This window comes from Arachis duranensis, chromosome 5, assembly GCF_000817695.3.
Source record: "Arachis duranensis cultivar V14167 chromosome 5, aradu.V14167.gnm2.J7QH, whole genome shotgun sequence".
Classification (NCBI taxonomy): Eukaryota; Viridiplantae; Streptophyta; class Magnoliopsida; order Fabales; family Fabaceae; genus Arachis; species Arachis duranensis.
The window spans coordinates 52901382-52910986 of NC_029776.3; the positions used below are offsets into that span (position 1 = coordinate 52901382).

The following is a 9605-nucleotide window of genomic DNA, read 5'->3' on the forward strand; positions in this document are numbered from 1 at the left end:
AACATAGTTTACTAGTTTAGTATAAATAGCACTTTTTACTATTGTATTCATATCTATAGATCATTTTTGAGACTATCTTTGGATCACTTTTGATATCTTGATCACGTTTTGGGGGCTGGCCATTCGGCCATGTCTAGACCTTCATCACTTATGTATTTTCAACGGTGGAGTTTCTACACTTCATAGATTAAGGTGTGGAGCTCTCCTGTTCCTCATGAATTAATGCAAAGTACTATTGTTTTTCTATTCAATTCACGCTTATTCTTGTTCTAAGATATTCACTCGTACTTCAACCTGATGGATGTGATGATCCGTGACACTCATCATCATCCTCCTTTATGAACGCGTGCCTGACAACCACTTCCGTTCTATCTGCAAGAGCTTGAGTGTGTATCTCTTGGCCTCCTGGTTCACGATGCATGGTTGCCTCTCCTAACAACAGAGTCTTCCATTCCGTGAAATCAGAGTCTTCGTGGTATAAGCTAGAATCAATTGGCAGCATTCTTGAGATCCAAAAAGTCTAAACCTTGTCTGTGGTATTCCGAGTAGGATTTGGGATGGGATGACTGTTACGAGCTTCAAACTCGTGACTATTGGATGCAGTGACAGTGTGCAAAAGGATCAATGGATCTTATTCTGACACGATCGAGAATCGACAGCTAATTAGCCATGCGAGAAACTGTAGCGGATATGTTTTCACTGAGAGGACTGATAGTAGCCATTGACAACGGTGATCCACCAACATGCAGCTTGCCATGGAAGGGAGTACGCAAGACTGGATGAGGACAATAGGAAAGCAGAGGCACATAGGGAACAAAGCATCTCCATACGCTTATCTGAAATTTCCACCAATGAATTGCATAAGTATCTCTATCCTATTTTATGTTTTTTTTTCTTTTTTAATCATTAAAACCTCATAACCATTTGAATCCGTCTGACTGAGATTTACAAGATGACCATAGCTTGCTTCAAGCCGACAATCTCCGTGGGATCGACCCTTACTCACGTAAGGTATTACTTGGACGACCCAGTGCACTTGCTGGTCAGCTGCGCGGAGTTGTAAGAAAAGTATGAACTCACGATTTCGTGTACCAAGTTTTTGGTGCCATTGCTGGGGATTGTTCGAATTTGGACAACTGACGGTTCATCTTGTTGGTTAGATTAGGTAATTTTCTTCTTGTTCAATTTTCAAAAATTTTTCAAAAATCTTTCAAAAATTTTTTTTCTAATTTTCGAAAATTTTTCAAATATATATATATATATATATATATATAATAAAATCATAAAATAAAAATTTTTTGTGTTTCTTGTTTAAGTTTAGAGTCAAATTTTAAGTTTGGTGTCAATTGCATGTGTTTATTTTTTTTTACCATTTTTCGAAAACTCATGCATATGTTCTTCTGGATCTTCAAGTTGTTCTTGATGATTGTCTTTGTTTGATCTTGTGATTTTCTTGTTTTGTGTCTTTTCTTATTTTTCATATGCATTTTCGAATTTTTAGAGTCAAAAATTTAAAAATTTTTAAGTTTGGTGTCTTGCATGTGTTTCTTTTCTTAAAAATTTTTCAAAAATGTGTTCTTGATGTTCATCATGATCTTTAAAGTGTTCTTGGTGTTCATCTTGACATTCAAAGTGTTCTTGCATGCATCATTGGTTTTGATCCAAAATTTTTATGTTTTGAGTCAATTTTTTTGTTTTTCTCTCTTTCCTCATTAAAATTCAAAAAATAAAAAATATCTTTTCCTTATGTCACTCATAAAATTTGAAATTTTGGGTTGACTTAGTCAAAGATTTTTTTTAAAAAAATTAGTGGTTTCTTGTTAGTCAAGTCAAAATTTCAATTTAAAAGAAAAAAAATTCTATCTTTTCAAATCTTTTTCATTTTTCTTCTTAATATTTTCAAAAAATTTTAAAAAATGATTTTCAAAATCTTTTTCTTATTTTTATTTCATATTTTCGAAAACCTTGCTAACAATTAAGGATTTGATTCAAAAAATTTCAAGTTTGTTACTTTCTTGTTAAGAAAGGTTCAATCTTTAAATTCTAAAATCATATCTTTTAGTTTCTTCTTAGTCAAGTCATCAAATTCAATTTTCAAAATCTTTTTCAATCATATCTTTTCCAAAACTTAATTTCAAAATTTTTTTAACTTCTTATCTTTTCAAAATTTGTTTTCAAATCTTTTTCAATTAACTACTTTTCTCTATCTAATTTTCGAAAACCACTAACAACTTTTTCAAAAACCTTTTTAATTAACTAATTGTTTTAAACTCTAATTTTATTTCTTCTAATATTTTTGAATTTCTCTTCTCACTCATCTCTTTCTATTTATTTATTTATTTACTAACACTACTCTCAATCTTAAAATTCGAACCCTCTCTCCCTCTCTGTGTTCGAATTCTCTTTATTTTCTCTCTAACACATTCTTCTCTTCTTCTCTTCTTCTACTCACATAAAGGAATCTCTATATTGTGACATAGAGGATTCCTCTTCTTTTCTGTTCTCTTCTTTTTCACATGAGCAGGAACAATGATAAGGATATTCTTGTTGAAGCTAATCCTGAACCTGAAAGGACTCTGAAAAGGAAGCAAAGAGAAGCTAAAGCACAACTCTCTGAAGAGGACCTGACAAAAATTTTCGAAAAAGAAGAAGACATGGCAGCCAAAAATAATAACAATAATGCAAGGAAGATGCTTGGTGACTATGCTGCACCAACTTCTAACTTCTATGGAAGAAGCATCTCAATTCCTGCCATTGGAGCAAACAACTTTGAGCTTAAGCCTCAATTAGTTTCTCTAATGCAGCAGAACTGCAAGTTTCATGGACTTCCATAAGAAGATCCTCATCAGTTCTTATTTGAATTCTTGCAGATCTGTGATACTGTTAAGACCAATGGAGTTGATCCCGAGGTCTATAGACTTATGCTTTTCCCCTTTGCTGTGAGAGACAGAGCTAGGACATGGTTGGACTCACAACCTAGAGAAAGCCTGAACTCTTGGGACAAGCTGATCAATGCTTTCTTGACCAAATTCTTTCCTCCTCAAAAGATAAGTAAGCTCAGAGTGGATGTCCAAACCTTCAGACAGAAGGAAGGTGAATCCCTCTATGAAGCTTGGGAAAGATACAAACAATTAACCAAAGATGTCCTTCTGACATGTTTCCAGAATGAAACATCATATGTATATTCTATAATGGTCTGTCTGAGTTATCCAAGATGTCATTGGACCACTCTGCTGGTGGATCTCTTCATCTGAAAACGCCTGCAGAAGCCCAGGAACTCATTAAAATGGTTGCAAATAACCAGTTCATGTACACTTCTGAGAGAAATCTTGTGAATAATAGGGTGACTCAGAGGAAAAGAGTTCTTGAGATTGACACTCTGAATGCCATATTGGCTCAAAATAAAATATTGACTCAGCAAGTCAATATGATTTCTCAGAGTCTGACCGGATTGCAAGCTAAAGACGCCTCCTCTGAAGGAAAAGCTTATGACCCTGAGAATCCTGCAATAGAAGAGGTGAATTACATGGAAGAATCCTATGGAAACACCTATAATCCATCATGGTGGAATCACCCAAATTTCTCATGGAAGGATCAATAGAAGCCTCAACAAGGCTTCAATAACAATAATGGTGGGAGAAACAGGTTTGGCAATAGCAAGCCTTTACCATCATCTTCTCAGCAACAGATAGAGAATTTTGAGCAGAGCCTCTCTAGCTTAGCAAACATAGTCTCTGATCTATCTAAGACCACCCTCAGTTTTATGACTGAGGCACGGTCCTCCATAAGAAATTTGGAGGCACAAGTAGGTCAGTTGAGTAAAAGAATTACTGAAACTCCTCCTAGTACTCTCCCAAGCAATATAGAAGAGAATCCAAAAAGAGAGTACAAGGCCATTAATACAACCAAAATGGCCGAACCTATAAAAGAGGAGGAGGATGTGATTCACAATAAGGAAGACCACATGGGATGTCCACCAAACTACAAGGAGTCCCCTATTGAGGAACCACAGGAATCTGAGGCTCATCTAGAGACCATAGAGATTCCACTGAACCTACTATTACCATTCATGAGCTCTGACGAATATTCTTCCTCTGAAGAGGACGAAAATGTTACTGAAGAGCAAGTTGCTCAATATCTAAGAGCAATCATGAAGCTGAATGCCAAATTATTTGGTAATGAGACTAGGAAGAATGAACCTCCATTGCTCATCAATGAACTAAGTGCATTGGTTCAGCTGAAGTTACCTCAAAAGAAAGAGGATCCTGGGAGGTTCTTGATACTTTGCACCATAGGCACCATGACCTTTGAAAAGTCTCTGTGTGACCTAGGATCAAGTATCAACCTCATGCCACTCTCTGTAATAGAGAAACTAGGGATCTTTGAGGTACAAGCTGCAAGTATCTCACTAGAGATGGTAGACAAATCAAAGAAACAGGCTTATGGACTTGTAGAAGATGTCTTGGTAAAGGTTGAAGACCTTTACATCCCTGCTGATTTCATAATCCTAGACACTGGGAAGGATGAAGATGAATCTATTATCCTTGGGAGACCTTTCCTAGCCACAGCAAAGGTTGTGATTGATGTAGACAGAGGAGAGCTAGTCCTTCAGGTGAATGAGGACTACCTTGTGTTTAAGGCACAAGGATCCTCTTCTGTAAACATGGGGAAGAAGCATGAAAAGCTTCATTCAATTCTCTCCATGCAGAGTCAAGCAAAGCCCCCACATTCAAACTCTAAGTTTGGTGTTGGGAGGCCACAATCTTGCTCTGAGCACCTGTGAAGCTCTGTAAGAGCTTCCTGTCAAGCTATTGACATTAAAGAAGCGCTTATTGGGAGGCAACCCAATTTTATTCATCTATATTATTTACTCTTTCATTTTATTTTACATTGTTATTTTATGTTTTCTTTAGGATGATGATCATGTGGAGTCACAAAAATAACTGCAAAAATTAAAGCAAAATAAAAAAATAGCATCAAAAATAGCACACCCTGGAGGAAGAGCTTACTGGCGTTTAAACGCTAGTAAGGATACCAAAATGGGCGTTTAACGCCCAGCCTGGCACCATTCTTGGTGTTAAATGCCAAAACTAGCAGGCAAACTGTCATTTAAACACCAGTAAAGGTAGAAAAATGGGCGTTTAAATGCCCATCCTGGCACCATTCTGGGTGTTTAAACGCCAGAACTGGCAGGCAGACTGGCATTTAAACGCTAGAAAAGGGCATTAGCCCGATGTTTAAACGCTAGGATTAGCACTTAGAGGGCGTTTACACGCCAAAATGGTGCAGGGATGAGAAATCCTTGACACCTCAGGATCTGTGGATCCCACAGGATCCCCACCTACCTTAACTCACTCTCTCTCTTCTTCACACATTCCAATAACACCCTTCCCCAAATACCATTCACCAATTACCTCTTCACCACTCACATCCACCCACTCTTCCCTAAAAACCCCACCGACCTCAACATTCAAATTCACATCCTTTACCTCCCAAACCCAACCCCTAATATACGAACCCTACCCCTCTCTCCACTCCTATATAAACCCCTCATCCCTCCTTCATTTTCACACATCATAAACACTTCTTTCCCCCCTTGGCCGAGCCATTCACACTTCTCCATCTCCTCTATTTTCTTCTTCTTCTCCTCCCTTCTTTCTTCTCTTGCTCGAGGACGAGCAAACATTTTAAGTTTGGTATTGGAAAAAGCGTTGCTTTTTGTTTTCAATAACCATTAATGGCACCTAATGCCGGAGAAACCTTTAGAAAGAGGAAGGGGAAGAAAATTGCTTCCACCTCCGAGTCATGGGAGATGGAGAGGTTCATCTCAAAGGTCCATTAAGATCACTTCTATGAAGTTGTGGCCAAGAAGAAGGTGATCCTCGAGGTTCCCTTCAAGCTCAAAAGGAGCGAATATCTGGAGATCCGACATAAGATAGGAGAAGAGGATGGGAAGCTCTCACCAATCCCATCCAACAAGTCAGAATCTTAATGGTTCAAGAGTTCTATGCTAATGCATGGATCACTAAGAACCATGATCAAAGTATGAACCCGAACCTAAAGAATTAGCTCACAATGGTTCAGGAAAAATACTTAGATTTCAGTCTGAAAAATGTGAGGTCGGCGTTCAACTTGCCAATGATGCAAGTAGATCTTCATCCTTTCACAAGAAGGGTCAACTTTGACCAAAGGTTGGACCAAGTCCTCATGGACATCTGTATGGAAGGAGCCCAATGGAAGAAAGACTCCAAAGGTAAGCCGGTTCAACTAAGAAGGCTTGACCTTAGGCCTGTGGCTAGAGGATGGTTGGAGTTCATCCAACGCTCTATCATTCCTACTAGCAACCTATCTGAAGTAACTGTGGATCGGGCTATCATGATCCATAGCATCATGATTGGAGAGGAAGTGGAAGTTCATGAGATCATACCTCTAGAACTGTACAAAGTGGCTGACAAGCCCTTCACTTTGGCAAGGTTAGCCTTTCCCCATCTCATTTGTCACCTATGTAGTTTAGCTGGAATAGTCATAGAGGAAGACATCCTCATTGGAGAGGACAAGCCCATCACTAAAAAGAGGATGGAGCAAACAACAGAGCCCACTCATGGACCTCAACAAACGCATGAGGAAGTCCCTCATCAAGAAATCCCTAAGATACCTCAAGGAATGTCTTTTCCTCCACATAACTATTGGGAACAACTCAACACTTCTCTAGGAGATTTGAGTTCCAATATGGAGCAACTAAGGATGGAGCACCAAGAGCATTCCATCATCCTCCATGAAATTAGAGAAGACCAAAGAGCCATGAAGGAAGAACAACAAAGGCAAGGAAGAGACATTGAGGAGCTCAAGCACTCCATAGGATCTTCAAGAAGGAGAACTAGCCGCCATCACTAAGGTGGACCCGTTCTTTAATTTCCTTGTTATTTGTTTTTCTATTTTTTGATTTTTTATGCTTTATGTTTGTCTATGTTTGTGTTTTTATTACATGATCATTAGTGTCTAGTGTCTATGCCTTGAAGCTATGAATGTCCCATAAATCCTTCACCTTTCTTAATTGAAAAATGTTCCTAATTACAAAAGAACAAGAAGCACATGTATTTCTACTTTTATCTTGAAATTAGTCTAATTATTTTGATGTGGTGGCAATACTTTTTGTTTTCTGAATGAATGCTTGAACAGTGCATATTTTTTATAGTGAAGTTTATGAATGTTAAAATTGTTGGCTCTTAAAAGAATGATGAACAAAGAGAAATGTTATTGATAATCTGAAAAATCATAAAATTGATTCTTGAAGCAAGAAAAAGCGGTGAAAAAACACAAGCTTGCGAAAAAAATAAAGAAAAAGAGAAAGCAAGCAGAAAAAGCCAATAGCTCTTTAAACCAAAAGGCAAGGGTAAAGAAGGTCCAAGGCTTTGAGCATCAGTGGATAGGAGGGCCCAAAGGAATAAAATCCTGACCTAAGCAGCTAAATCAAGATGTTCCTAACCATGTGCTTGTGTCATGAAGGTCTAAGTGAAAAGCTTGAGACTGAGTGGTTAAAGTCATGATCCAAAGCAAAAGAGTGTGCTTAAGAACTCTGGACACCTCTAACTAGTTGTGTTCAAGAATTAACATACTGAACTAGGAAAATAAATAACACTATCTAAATTCTGAGTTCCTAATGGATGCCAATCATTTTGAATTTCAAAGGATAAAGTGAGATGCCAAAACTGTTCAGAGGCAAAAAGCTATTAGCCCCGCTCATCTAATTGGGACTAAGTTTCATTGATATTTTGAGATTTATTGTATATTCTCTTCTTTTTATCCTATTTTGTTTTCAGTTGCATGGGGACAAGCAATAATTTAAGTTTGGTGTTGTGATGAGCGGATAATTTATACGCTTTTTGGCATTATTTTTACATAGTTTTTAATATGTTTTAGTTACTTTTTAGTATATTTTTATTAGTTTTTATGCAAAAATCGCATTTCTGGACTTTACTATGAGTGTGTATTTTTCTGTGATTTCAGATATTTTCTGGCTGAAATTGAGGGACCTGAGCAAAAATCTGATTCAAAGGCTGAGAAAGGACTGAAGATGCTGTTGGATTCTGACCTCCCTGCACTCGAAGTGGATTTTCTGGAGCTACAGAAGCCCAATTGGTGCGCCCTCAATTGCGTTGGAAAGTAGACTTGGACTTTCCAACAATGTATAATAGTCTATACTTTGCCCGAGATTTGATGGTCAAAACAGGAGTCCAAACGCCCACCAGAGACCCTTTTCTGGCGTAAAACGCCAGAATTGGCACCAAAGCTGGAGTTAAACGCCCAAACTGGCACCAAAACTGGCATTTAAACTCCAAGAAGAGCCTATGCACGTGAAAGCTTCAATGCTCAACCCAAACACACACCAAGTGGGCCCAAACACTGCACTATCTACACTTAGTTACTCATTTTCTGTAAACCTAGTTTACTAGTTTAGTATAAATAGCACTTTTTACTATTGTATTCATATCTTTAGATCATTTTTGAGACTATCTTTGGATCACTTTTGATCTCTTGATCACGTTTTGGGGGCTGGCCATTCGGCCATGCCTGAACCTTCATCACTTATGTATTTTCAACGGTGGAGTTTCTACACCTCATAGATTAAGGTGTGGAGCTCTCCTGTTCCTCATGAATTAATGCAAAGTAATATTGTTTTTCTATTCAATTCATGCTTATTCATGTTCTAAGATATTCACTCGTACTTCAACTTGATGGATGTGATGATCCGTGACACTCATCATCATCCTCCCTTATGAACGCGTGCTTGACAACCACCTCCGTTCTATCTGTAAGAGCTTGAGTGTGTATCTCTTAGCCTCCTGGTTTATGATGCATGGTTGTCTCTCCTGACAACAGAGCCTTCCATTCCATGAGATCAGAGTCTTCGTGGTATAAGCTAGAATCAAATGGCAGCATTCTTGAGATCCAGAAAGTCTAAACCTTGTCTGTGGTATTCCGAGTAGGATCTGGGATGGGAAGACTGTGATGAGTTTCAAACTCATGACTGTTGGGCATAGTGACAGTGTGGAAAAGGATCAATGGATCTTATTCCGACACGATCGAGAACCGACAGCTGATTAGCCATGCAGAAAACCGTAGCAGATATGTTTTCACTGAGAGGACTGATGGTAGCCATTGACAACGATGATCCACCAACATACAGCTTGCCATGGAAGGGAGTACGCAAGACTGGATTAGGACAATAGGAAAGCAGAGGCTTAGAGGGAACAAAGCATCTCCATACGCTTATCTGAAATTCCCACTAATGAATTGCATAAGTATCTCTATCCTATTTTATGTTTTTTTTCTTTTTTAATCATCAAAACCTCATAACCATTTGAATCCGCCTGACTGAGATTTACAAGATGACCATAGCGTGCTTCAAGTCGACAATCTCCATGGGATCGACCCTTACTCACGTAAGGTATTACTTGGACGACCCAGTGCATTTGCTGGTTAGCTGCGCGGAGTTGTGAGAAAAGTGTGAACTCACGATTTCGTGTACCAATTTTAAGTGCATTGAGCTTAGTTACTTCATGATTACCAACTTAATGCTCACTTACCATGAATTTCTTCTTTCT

At 38.2% G+C, this 9605-nt stretch overlaps 1 non-coding gene across 1 annotated transcript; it reads right to left on the minus strand.

Moving 5' to 3' along the window:
• Nucleotides 1–3053: 3053 nt before the first annotated feature.
• On the minus strand, nt 3054–3156 carry LOC127748164 (small nucleolar RNA R71). The gene has a single exon (XR_008010107.1). It is a non-coding gene; the product is annotated as a small nucleolar RNA R71 (small nucleolar RNA).
• Between the last annotated feature and the right edge of the window lie 6449 nt (nt 3157–9605).